Consider the following 12,500-nt stretch of genomic DNA (forward strand, 5'->3'; position numbering starts at 1 on the left):
AATTAAAAAGTCCATTTGTTAAAACAGTGTAGCCTGGTGAATAAAAAGCTATTTGAAAAGGACAAATGTACATTCATTGGGCCTATTAGAGAGAGAGGACAAGGCCGGTGAATTGAAAGCTTTAATAGATGAAGAACAGAAGGTACAAATTATAAAGAGAAAAAAAATAGGATGGCTACTCTTCTGGATAGGAACAGATCATAAAAAGACATAGACATAGAAAGAAGAACAGATGAAGACGATGAACATGAGAGGAGGATGAGAGGAAGAGAGGGAAGAAGGAGGAAGAAGAAGAAAGTGGATGAAGCTGTGCAAGTGTGTGAAGTGGTGTGTGTGTGTGTGTGTGTGTGTGTGTGCAAGTGTATTAAGTGGTGTGTGTGTGTGTGTGTGTGTGTGTGTGCCTGCAAGTGTGTGAAGTGGTGTGTTCTCTCAGATAAAACAGAGCTGCGGAGCAGAACAAGAAGGAAGAGAGGGGAAAGGAGAGGAGGGGAAGGGGGGGAGACGGGGATGCAAAAGAAAAGACGACAGAAGAGAGGAAGAGACTTGCACATTTCCTTTACATCCTAGTAAAGGAAGGACAAGTATATATAAAATATAAAATAAATATATTAAATATTTCAAGACAAGACCAAAATATAATACCAAACAAGCAACCATAGAAAAAAATAACAACTGTAAATTGCAAGTATCATTTAGTATTAATCAATTCATGCTACTCAAAGGCTTAGCTGAGAAGAGAGGGAAGAGAGGAGAGGAGTGGAGAGGAGAGGGGGAGTAGAGAGGTGAGGAGGGAGAGAGGAGGGGAGGAGTGGAGAGAGAGAAGAAGGAGGGAAGAGAGGAGAGAGAAGAGAGTATGAGGGGTTAGGAGCTCTTCTGCAGAGAGAATCTTCAGACAGTTGGACACTCCATCAAGATAAATTAGGGTGCCTGGAGAAAAACAATAAAAATGAGATAGAAGTTGAAAGCATAAGGCAGAAAGCAGGAGGAAGAGAGAGAGGGAGAGAGAAAGAGAGAGAGGGGGAGAGAGAGACAGAGAGAGATAGAGAGAGAGAAAAAATAAGAGAGAGAGAGAGAGAAAGAGAAAATAAGAGAGAGAGGGAGAGAGAAACAGAGAGAGGTAGGGGAGAGAGAGAGAGAGAGAGAGAGAGAGAGAGAGAGAGAATAAGAGAGAATTAAAAGATCTAATGAGGGGAACAACTGAAGCCTCAGACGTGGAGTAATTATGCTGGATGCACAGTGTACAGGCCAGGGCATTTAAGCAGAGACATAATGGCACAGCCCTTTGTGTGAGCGGAGAGAAGTATTGTTGCACAGAGGAGAAAGAGAGAGAGAGAGAGAGAGAGAGAGAGAGAGAGAGAGAGAGAGAGAGAATCAGGACAAATGAATCTATACATATAGATTTAGTTTGCGGTTATGTGGCTGTTATGTGGCTGTGTCTGTATTTCTCTTACATTGTTCAGTACATTTCTTTGGCTAACCATTATGAGACTTTCACACAGACTCCCCCCAAGTACATGCTCTCGAGGGGGCCAGCCGAGACTCAACGAGCCTCAACAACCAAGCATCGAGGGGCGCTGATCAGCAGTGTCCTCCACATGTCTGTTATACCATGTCTATGATTCAAAATGTAATTTCATGTTGTTATGAGTAGCTAATATCAAAAAAATATTTTTGTTTATTTAAGGGTTGCGCAATTGTTGAAAGGCTGCAATTATTCATGCTGCTTGCAACTCTGTCCAAATGGTACATTTTGCATTGCTGTCCTTCTCATGCACTTGGCGTGGTCACCAATCAGAAGTGGCCCAACTTAAGGGTAGGCTACTACATACTCGCCGCTCCCGACCGGTAGCGCGACAATGTGACGTCAAAATTACGTAATTTCCTCTGTCACACGAGAAATTTCAGCCTCGCACAGGCAGGTCGTGCACAGGAGATTCTTTTTCAGATGCGCGTGACAACCAGGATGAGCTTGAAGCCAAGATCAGGGAGCATGTGTGCCTCTATACAGACATTAAACACATTCAGGCATTTTTGCCTAGCCCACATCTTAAATAAACATGATGTTTGAATAGTCAGTTTGAGAAGAGAGGGAAATGAACCTGGCTAGGTTACCAGCGAGAGTCGTGATTTTTAAATAGTTTGCTGGATAAGTTAATGAAGGTACCAGAGAGAGATGTAGCACATGGAATTAAGAGGAAAGAGTAGAAACTATTTATTTTCAACCAAAGGAAATTTACTAAGACCTGAACAAAACTGAAAAACTTTAGGAAATTACACAAACTCAGCCAGCTGCTAGCTAGCTAGCCAGCTAACTAAAATGTTTACATTATTAAAATTTCCCTCGGGATGACTAAAGTATCTATCTATATATCTATCTATCTCAGGGGCGGAGCAAGCGTGGGGGATGTGGGTGTTATAACGTACACACTTTTCCTGGAACACGATTCTATCCCCCACACTTTTTGTCAGATTAAAACGAAAGTAAAATATGGAAATAAACGCTCACGTAAAGAGTTGGAACCGTAGACCTATGTCTAATAAGGGTGGGCTCTGATAACGCACACACAGAGAGACACAAAAAGGTCTGTTGATTTGATTGAACGGTCATCCAGCCAATCACATCAAGTTAGCGTCAGTGAATAACCTGAGCCGCCTTGATCAAATATTTTTTTGTTACCACATTATTAGTAAACCAAAATTCACTGTCTGTCTGACAGTTTTTGTCACAATGTATAAATGCACGAGTCAAAGTGAAAGCAGGGGGTGCGCGCACCAAGGCCCTTGGCTACTGTTCTCATTATTCTCTGTCTATGATCTGCAGCTTTTCTCAAACTATGGGCCTCCTCAACAATTAGCTTACTGGTCCACGTAGCTCGAAATTAAGTTATGCCTGGTGCTTCACGTCTGATAATTTGCAGCAAGATTGAATGGTATGGAACAGCGGACTGAAAGAAAGATAGGCTAAACGTTTCCCCAATCAGAAATAGCCTTCTTATTAATTTGGTGTCCTCAACTACATAGCCCAGCCAGGCCAGCACATATACGTCTCCAAGACGCTTGGAAAAGATCTGAACAGCTTACATCGCGTTCTATTTAGAACATCTTATTTGATCTAATTGATCTTACAAACGTCGGCGGCATTTCACTGTCAATGTGTGTCGTTCTACATCTACTGGAGATCTCAATGTCTTAAATACGATCGCGTTCCATTTAGAACATCTTATTTTGATTTTACAAACAGCGGCGTCAAGACAAAGTTCTACATCTGAGAACTAGGATTTCCAGCATGTAGAACTCAAAGAACGCTTATGAGCGCTCATGCAATGTGTGCGTCCCTGCAGCAAGTGAAAGGTAACGTGGGCTACACTAGTTTAAACAACGGCTTCCTGTAACTATTATTGAAAACAGCATAGAAACTGCTATCACATCATAATCTTTAAACTTTGCATATGTTTGGGTAGACTTAAAACGTTTTTGAATTTGTGCTTACAGTTCTATCATTATTCTGTGTCCTTTACATTTATACATAGGTATTATATTAATAGTCCAGTGATAGCTCGAAATTAGGCTGTTGTCTGTTAGGCAATTTATTGTAGCCTGCTAACCATATGCACAAAACATAATTTCTGAAATGATTTCTTCATTTATAACATGAGATATGTCTCCATGTAGGGTAGTGTCAAATAGTGAAGTGATAGCAGGTAGATAATGTAGGTCTACATGTCACATGAGCCACACAAATGAGGGGTGCTGCTTGTTCTGTCCCTCCCAAACTGCATTAAAATGGTGTATTTATTTATCAGAATTTCAAAAAAGTTTCGGGGGAGAAACTCCCGGATACCTGCCAATATAGTCCGCACCCCTCTCAGAAAATACTTACAACGTCCCTGTAGGGAGTTATTTATAATTTGGCCGGATTGTTTCACTTCCCTATCCCACAACCCCCACACTTTTAAAAATCTTGATACGCCTCTGATCTATCTATCTATCTATCTATCTATCTACCTGCACACACCTTGGAAACTAGATGATAATGATGATGGTAGTTGTGAATAGCAGCAACCAAAGTCTGAAGTACCATCACAGTACTGCCTTTGACGCCAATGCTTCTGACAGCTTCTTCTACTGTGTAACGTAGTTAGCGTTAGCCTTTTCACAACAGCGACACCTCTGTTCAGTTGAATATTGCAACTAGTGTCGTGACCACCACGTGCGAGTATAAATGGTTACGGCGCTCCCGTGACGTTACATTGTCGCGCTACAGGTCGGGAACGGCGAGTATGTAGGACACTTTAAAGGGAAATTTTAAATACTGAACTGAAGCTTGACTTTCAAAAATTATAGCGTAAACAATCGCAGTACATGTCAGAAAAATCACAATTAGTTATGTTCCCCAAATCATGCAGCCCTAATTAATATGGTGGCTTGCACAATATAGTGTTACTAATACATTAATATAGTGCCATTGACAGAAGCAAACAAAATTGACAAAATTATATTTGTGATGACTTAAAGATACTCTTTCTAGGCTTAACATTTTTTTGTCACATACAGCAAACATCATCTTATTATCCACTAGCTGCCTCTTCCCTGAATACACTGTAAAAAAATGTGGTCTCTGTGGACAGCCCAGGATTCAAAAACGGCAGCAAAAACAATCTGGTCCAGCCTGGACCATACAAACATAGCAACCTATCACCGACGAGATGAGCGTTTAGGAGAGTTTCAATTGCGCAGGATTGTGATTGCAAGCTAGCTCTCTGTTTGACGTGACGTTACCCAACATCGCGAGCACCTTTAAACTTAATCTATACAGTATCAGTCATGTAACATTCGGTGGAGTTTCAGCACATTCAGACATACAGAGAGGTTCAATTGAGAACCAAAGAGAGGTAATTGGTGTAATATAATGTATTGTTGTAATGTATTTAGGTTTCACATCCGTACATGTATGTATAACTCCGAAAGGTTTCAGGAGAACTGTCGTGAGGTATTGAGGTTGTTGTAGTGATCGACGGAGCTTCTGACTGACATCTAGTGTTTTCCTGGCCATGATCACAAGCAGCTGAGATGGATCCGCTGTGAAGCTGAGGAGAGAATCAGATGAGAAGCAGAAAAAAAAAGTCTGTTAAGGAATTGCACGACAGCTAAGTGAAATGGAAAGTACAGCATTGAGAAAGGCAGAGAATGAACGAGAGAGAGAGATAGAGAGGAAGAGAAAGAATTAGAGAGAGAGAGAGAGAGAGAGAGAGAGAGAGAGAGGGTGGGAGTATGTCAGAGCGTACTGGCATATGCCACCAGGGAGATATGCCCCGGATTGGGCAGCATTGCATCAGCCGCACTGCCCCGTCTGGTCCCTGTGTCCAGTCCTGCCGACACGACTCTCCCTCTGCCTCGTTCTTGGCCTGCGTTTCTCCCGCCGGCCTCAATGCCAGTTGAAGGACCCCTGCTTAGTATTCTGGGAATGCCGTCCGAGCCGGGAGCACGCAGGGGACGACTGGACGAACACACAGCACACCTGCACCCCCACACATGCAAGCACACGCACACGCGCACACACACACACACACACACAAACACATTTCACAATGTCTGCAGCATCCAGCTGCTGTGATAGTTAGAACTGGCAGAGAAGAAGGACTGAATAGAATTCAACACATGCATTGAAATGACAGGTGCAGTGGCAAAGACTGAAGGAGAGAAAGAGGAGGAGGAGAGGAGGAGGAGAGGAAGAGAAAGAGAGGGTGTAAGACAAAGATAGAGAAAGGGATGAGACAATGAGAAAAGAGAGAGAGATGATGAGAGAAAAGACAGACAGAACAAAAGGATGAGGCAAAGAGAGAGGGATAGAGAGATGAAAAAGAGAGATATTTAAGCCGAGAGAGAAGAAGGAACAGACAGAGTGATTTAATGATAAGAAGAGGGTGTGGATGACAGAAGAGTCTGCACAGCTGGGCTGGGATGGACAGGCTGGAGAATGGGGACAACACCAAGGCCATGCTGCACTTTCTCTGTGTCAGGTTGTCGATAAAGACAGTACACACACAACCACACACACACACGCACACCACACATCCCAACCTGCAAAAAGTCATTTCAGGGAAGAATCATGAAGCCCCCCCCCCCCCCCCCCCCCAAAAAAAAAAGAGATAGGCCATGTAATTGTATTGTATGTAATGTAGCCTTGGCAACTACAGTGTAGCCATCTAGTAGGCTAAGCTATAGGCCTGAATAATATGCACATGAATTGACACTTGTTAAACTCACCTCAACATGTCTTTTGCAATCATTTAACCTACCATGGTTACTGTTACACAGCTAGGCCTATCATTATTTTTTACTGTTATGAGACAAGGGTAGCCTACACTTTGAAATGGGTCTTACATTTCCCTTTTTTTGAGGCACTGACTCTGCCATGACCCTCCTGTTCCTATACACTGAACTGATTAATTAAGTTCAGGAGAAAAGAGATAAAAGCCCGCCTACACTGAAAACTGATTGGTTGATTTAGCGAAACAGGCCAATCAGGATGCTCTCTGTCTTGGATGCGCTCAGACAGGCACACACGCACCACCCCTCTCTCTCGTCGTGTGCGCGCTACACTCAGATGCACACGCGGTCTCGCATGCGTGCTCTTGGTTGCTCACTATAGATTCCGGGAGATTTTATCTAATTTGCGGGCGTCAGGGAGCCGCTATCAAAATGCGGGAGATTCCCGGAACTTCCGGGAGACTTGGGATGTCTGGCACACACACACACACACACACACACACACACATAAACACACGCCTGGACTCAGATGTGTGGTGGTGGTCGGAGAAGGGAATGGACTGAGCCTGCTGTAGTATGCACTCTTAGACAGTGCTTGAGCTTGCATGAGAGAGAGAGAGAGAGAGAGAGAGAGAGATAGTCTGTGTGCCCAACCCTACCAGTGAAGAGTGGAGGGAGGTATATACTGTTTGTAAGTGTTTGGGTGTGTGTGTGTGTATGTGTGTTTGTGTGTGTGTGTGTGTGAGGCAGCTAGAGGACAGTATCCTCTCTCTCTCTCTCTCTCTCTCTCTCTCTCTGCCATGACGTTGGTGCTGCAAATCTGCTGTGGACACGCAGGCATCTGCAGGGAGCCTCAAAGCCCCAATCAAAGGCTGGAGTCCCTGTAGGAGGGTGTTGACTGTTCCCCTGTCTCCCTCCCTCTCTCTCCCTCCATCCTCTTCCCTGTCCTCTTTTTACCTCAACATAACTAATCTTCCCTTCCCCTCCTCTTTCCTTCAATATCTTTTCCTTCTCCATTTCTCTCTCTCTCTCTTTGTTATTGCTCTGGTCACTTATTGTCTTTTAGTCTCTCTGTTTTCATTTTTCTCAATCCTCTCAATCTTCGATGTTTTTCTCTCCCTCCCCTCCCCTCTCCACTTCTCTGCTGTGCCTTCTCAGTTTTGCCGTCTCATCCAGACTCTATTTCATTTTAAACATTGTTCCATTTTGAGAAATGTAGAGTGGATAAATAGCCCACTTGCTCTTTGCTCTTTGTTTGTGTGTGTGTGTGTGTGTGTGTGTGTGTGTGTGTGTGTGTGTGTGTGTGTGTGTGTGTGTGTGTGTGTGTGGGGGGGGGGGGGGGGGGTTGTTGGGTTAGTTAGTTATTGGGGCTGTTGGGAGTCTGTCGTTTAATTTTGTTGACTCGGCCTCTCTAGTCTATCCAAGGCCTGAGAGGCCGTGGTTACAAATTGGAATGCCCTTCAAAATGGTGGCAGGAACTCCCTCACAATGGAGAGAGGAGCACAGCGTGTTCTTTCTACAACAAACCTCCCTTCCTTCCACCTTCTCTCTCTTCCTCTCTCTCACTCTCTCTCTGTTCATCTGTTTCTCCATCGTCCCTCCTTCCTTAAGGCCTCTCTCCATCCCTCTCTTTACCTCATCCTCCCCCTGTGCTCTCCTCCTCCTCTTCCTCCTCCCCTCGTCTCTCTTTCATCTCCTTCTTTCATGCGCTACCCAAGAGTGTGTCCCTCGAGACCAGGTCTGGCCGACTTCAAAAACCGCCAGCCGGCGCCCGCTACCACTGCTGCACCTCCCAGATCGGCCACTAGGGGCACTCGCGGCCGACGGTCACAGCCCCTCTTCAAGCTGTGCTGTCTGCCCACTGAGATAGAAGGAGACATGGATAAGGCGGATAGATGGAGAGTCTGATGAAAAGTAAAGAAAGAAAGAACGAGAGATACAGGGAACAGGTAGTAGAGGGAAGCAACGTGGCTGCTGACATTCCCCTAGTCATGACTGTCACTCTGCATGACCTGTGTGGTCTGTTCGTGTGTTAGTCTGGCCAATGGGGGCCTCTCTAACACCCCTCTAAGATGGCTGAAGTGTGTGTTTGTGTGTGTGTCTGTATGTGTGTGGGTGTGTGTGTGTGTGTTCATGTGTGCGTGTGTGTGTGTGTGTGTGTGTGTGTGTGTGTGTGTGTGTGTGTGTGTGTGTGTGTGTGTGTGTGTGTGTGTGTCTATTCATGTGTGTGTGTCTTCTGTGGGGGCCAGGCAGGGTGCGGAGCTGTGTCAGGCTGGCTTGTGAGCACGCTGGTGAGTGGTGTTCAGGGGTATTAACGGGGAGAATTCTCTTCAGCCCCGATGGCTTATGGCCGAAAAAACTGAAGCTTATGTGGTGGCTGGACACAGTTTGTGGAAACGCCAGGCAGCCAGCAGGCTTTTTCATTATCTACATTTACTCCCTTTCTCTCCGCCCCTCTTTCTCTCTCGCTCTTCCTCCTTCTCTCTCCTTCTCTCTCTCCCTCTCTCTCCCCCCTCTCTCTCTCCCATCCCCCTCTCTCTCCCCCCCTCTCTCCCTCTCTCTCTCCCCCCCTCCCCCCCCCCTCTCTCTCTCTCTCTCTCTCTCTCCCCTCCCCCTCTCTCTCTCTCTCCTGTGGCGTGTGACTGCCATCGGGGGCCTCTCTGGGGCTGACTGCTCACCAGGCTGGGCAGAGGCCTGGCGCTGGTGGTGCCGGCTGACCGGACGGCGTGCTGGCACGCTGGTGGAGATTTAACTTGCCGGAGATTAAGGAGGAGGATTTGGCCTCACCTCAGTGCCAGCCTCACGCTCACCACTGAAGCTTAGCGGGAAACGTCTGCCTCAGCACCGCCACAGAGATGGGGAGAGGGAGAGAGAGAGAGAGAGAGAGAGAGAGAAATTAAGAGAGAGATGTGGGGGGGTAGAGGGAAATATAAAAGAGAATAGAGAGATGGAGAGAAATAAAAATAGGTTGAATGGAAGAGGTGGAGAGAGAGAGAGATGGAGAGAGAGAGAGAGATGAAGACTGCCATTTAACCCCCCTTATGATGGATTGAGGACACTACAGTATGTAGTCCCACACCCCAACTACATCAACGCCATATGACAATCTCAACACGGAAATATAAGGTTACCATCCTGAACTACCAAATTCCCACCCATGTTTATGCACCGTCTCAATGAGAGGCTGGTGTTATCATTGTATCCACTAGGAGTATACATTAAACAAATTACTTTAGACCAGTCCACCAGGAATACAGTATGCTGTGTCCTTTCTTCTCCCATCCATCACTCTCTCACATGGTTTTGCAGTTTTGCTTTGCAGTGAAGCGCATGGTTCTTCTGACTAGTTTCAGGAGTACTTTTAGATCAACAACTAGTACATCACAAAGCCCCCCCACAGCAGAGGAACACTGCAGGCAGTCCAGCACATCACCGAATGAGACTTGCTGATCAGAGAGCAGCTTAGAGCAGCAAAGGAAGGCCAGAATCTACCCAGGGCAGATATCTACTGTCTAGTGAACAAGTATGAGGGTAGCAGATAAGATAAGTTTTCAATCTACATACCCTCTCTCCTCTGCCCATAGAGGTGATGAGAATATGAGAGGGTGATGGAGAGAGAGAGAGAGAGAGAGAGAGAGAGAAGAAGGTATTATATATAGATTGAGGTTCTCCACTGCCAGTACTGCACACCTGGAGGCTAGCAGGGCCTGCAAAGTGGCCAGTTACTCCACCAACACCATCTCCTCTCTGCTCCTCTTCTTTCCTGTTCTTTCCTATTCTCCTCCTCTGATGATCTCCTCTCCTGATCTCCTCTTATCTCATCTCATCTCATCTGGTCTCTTCTCATCTTTTTTCTTCTCTTCTCTATTTTTCTTGTCTCTTCACATCTTTTCTTCACCGTTTATGTCTTCCTTTCCTCTCCCCAATCCTATTCTCTCCACTCCTATCACCTCCCCTTATCACCTTCCCTTCTGTCCTCCTCTCCTCTCCTTCCCTTCTCTCTTCCTCTCCTCCTTCCATCTCCTTTGCATTTTCTTCATTTCTCTCTTTCCTCCTTATCTCCTTTTCTCCCATCCTCTCTCCATTCTTCTGCTCTGCTCTGCTCTTGCTCTCGGTGTGGCTGTTGTGTGAGGTTGGGCATGAGTTCATTAAGATATGAAGTAGGTGGCTTAGAACCTGTACTGTCTCAATGTTATTAATCCTACCCCTACCCCTTCTAAGGTTTCTTTCCTTCTCTTCTCTTCTCTTCTCTTCTCTTCTCTTCTCTTCTTTTCTCTTCTCCTATCTTCTCTTCTTTTCTCTTCTCCTATCTTCTCTTCTCTTCTCTTCTCTTCCCTTCTCTTCTCTACTCTTCTCTTCTCTTCTTTTCTCTTCTCCTATCTTCTCTTCTCCTCTCTTCTCTTCTCTTCTCTTCTCTTCTCCTATCTTCTCTTCTTTTCTCTTCTCCTATCTTCTCTTCTTTTCTCTTCTCCTATCTTCTCTTCTCTTCTCTTCTCTTCTCTTCTCTTCTCTTCTCTTCTCTTCTTTTCTCTTCTCTTCTTTTCTCTCTTCCCTGGCCACCCCATTCTTCTCTTCTCCTCAGTTGCCACTTCCAATTAAATTCTCTAAATAATCTGTGACACGTTTCCAGTAGAGTTCATCTTCCGCAGCAAAAAAAAAAAAGAAAAGAAAAACAAAAAGAGAATGAAGAAAAGAAGACAAAGAAGAAGAGGAGGGGTAAAGCTGCATGAAAAGGGCACTCCAGTCAGGGGGCTATTAGTTAGAGCAGGGCTAATAAGATCTTTAAGTGCCACTTCTGTCTGACACACACACCACTTTCTCTCTCGCACAAGTCGCTCGCCTGACCTTTACGGCAATGACCAACAACAACCTTACTCTAGCATGGCTTTCATTGTGTGTGTGTGTGTGTGTGTGTGTGTGTGTGCGTGTGTGCGCGCGCGTGTGTGTGTGTGTGTATAAATGCAAGGGTGCATGTAGGTGTGAGTGTCAGTGTCTCTCATAGGGGTGTATGCATGTGTGTGTGTGTGTGTGTGTGTGTGAGAGAGAGAGTGTGTGTGTACAGCCTCTTTTGAGAAACACACACATCAAGCTCCTTTCTTCTTGACAGAATTGGCCCTCAGCCCACACACACACACACACACACACACACACACACAACACACACACACACACACACACACACACACATTCAACAGAATTTCAGAGCAGTCAGAGTTAATGTGCAAAGTGTGACTTGCTAACCTTGAACGCCCAGTACCAAAAAAATTGTGTTGTGTCCTGCTGACAGCTCAGGTCACACTTTTACTCCCTGGTGTGTATGTGTGTGTGTGTGAGAGAGAGAGAGAGAGAGAGAGAGAGAGAGAGAGAGAGAGAGAGAGAGAGAGAGTGAGAGAGAGAGAGAGTGAGAGCCTAGTTAAGCCTAGTGGTTATGCGGTGTGCTGCGGCTATTGACCGAACCCCTCGTACTGGGAACAGCCAACTTTGTCCTTTTCACTTCAGTTCCCGCGGCCCAGCCACCGGCAGCCACATACAACACACACACACACACACACACACACACACACACACACACTCACACACATTACCCAGAGTACAACTGTTCACCCTGCCATAGACACCCAGGAAACTACTGTAACTATGGCCAACTGCTGCGGAGTTGGCAAGGCTCATTAGATTACCAATGCCGCTCTCTGCTTATTGGCAAGTGGCCAGTTTATTCCAACTGCTTGTTTGGCAAAAGGCACCCATTTCCAACATGGTGACAGGCTTTTATGGAGCTCAGATTCATGTCACTCTGCCAGTGATGCAGGTCACCCAACCCTCTGGTTTGTTACCTGTTTGTGGCTGTACAGTGTGGTTTAATGTTTCTGTTTATTACCTGGGCTATTCACCTTATTCAGCCCCGCCCATTTTTTTAAATTCCACGTTGTCTTTAAACGTCCGGTCGGCTAGCTACGTCTAGTTAGCTTCATTGGGATAACACGGCAGAAGAGGATAGAGAGGCTAACTTACAGAACAGCCGCTCCAAAGTCAGTTTTTTTCCTAACTTCAGATAGGAAAGCTGTATGACAGAAATGTCTTAAGTCACCAAAATCCTAAATAAACGTTCCTAACTTTAGGATGACCCATAATATATGATGCCAGTCATCTCGATAGAGCTCTGCTATCTCAAAGTATCGCAATGGATGTACTGCTCAATCGGAAGTTCGGAGACAATGTGGGCAAAGCTA

The 12,500-nt window shown here is 45.5% G+C and overlaps 1 protein-coding gene across 1 annotated transcript in view; it reads left to right on the forward strand.

The window, feature by feature from the left end:
- Positions 1-12,500, forward strand: part of insyn1 (inhibitory synaptic factor 1) — a 72,410-nt gene that overhangs the window by 4,810 nt on the left and 55,100 nt on the right. The gene's annotated exons all lie outside the window — the stretch shown is intronic.

This window comes from Alosa pseudoharengus, unplaced genomic scaffold (genome assembly GCF_046254945.1).
Source record: "Alosa pseudoharengus isolate Yale_2024_CS ecotype anadromous, Long Island Sound unplaced genomic scaffold, YU_APseudo_1.1 YU_APseudo_1.1_scf_19, whole genome shotgun sequence".
In the NCBI taxonomy this organism is placed as follows: Eukaryota; Metazoa; Chordata; class Actinopteri; order Clupeiformes; family Clupeidae; genus Alosa; species Alosa pseudoharengus.